This window comes from Morone saxatilis, unplaced genomic scaffold, assembly GCF_004916995.1.
Source record: "Morone saxatilis isolate NCDOM2014 unplaced genomic scaffold, NCSU_SB_2.0 Contig2, whole genome shotgun sequence".
Taxonomy (NCBI): domain Eukaryota; kingdom Metazoa; phylum Chordata; class Actinopteri; family Moronidae; genus Morone; species Morone saxatilis.
Genome location: NW_023339762.1, coordinates 9,230,733 through 9,231,047, shown reverse-complemented (window position 1 = coordinate 9,231,047; position 315 = coordinate 9,230,733). Strand labels below are relative to the sequence as shown.

At 37.5% G+C, this 315-nt stretch overlaps 1 protein-coding gene across 1 annotated transcript in view; it reads left to right on the top strand.

Annotated features, from left to right (window-relative positions):
• cspg4 (chondroitin sulfate proteoglycan 4) overlaps positions 1 to 315 on the top strand; it is a 64,666-nt gene that overhangs the window by 56,589 nt on the left and 7,762 nt on the right. The gene's annotated exons all lie outside the window — the stretch shown is intronic.

Below are 315 nucleotides of genomic sequence, written 5' to 3'. Positions count from 1 at the left end.
CAGCTAATCCACCTTTCAACACAAACTGGCGTCACAGAACGTATTCTCTGAATACATTTAAACGCCTGATTTATACTGTTGCATAAATTTCCCTCAGCATTTCCTTTTATTAGAGAATTCAATTAAATAAATTTAGTAGTAAAGAATAAAACAGCCATAACCACCTTTAAAGGTTAGGACTAAAAGGGTTGTCTGCAACCCTTCCCTGTGGATGACTGTGATGGAAGTGACGCAGGATGGAACGATTATGGAAAGCTACTGTGCGCAAAATTTGAAGTAGTTACTAGGATGAAATGAGGAACAAATGAGGAACTA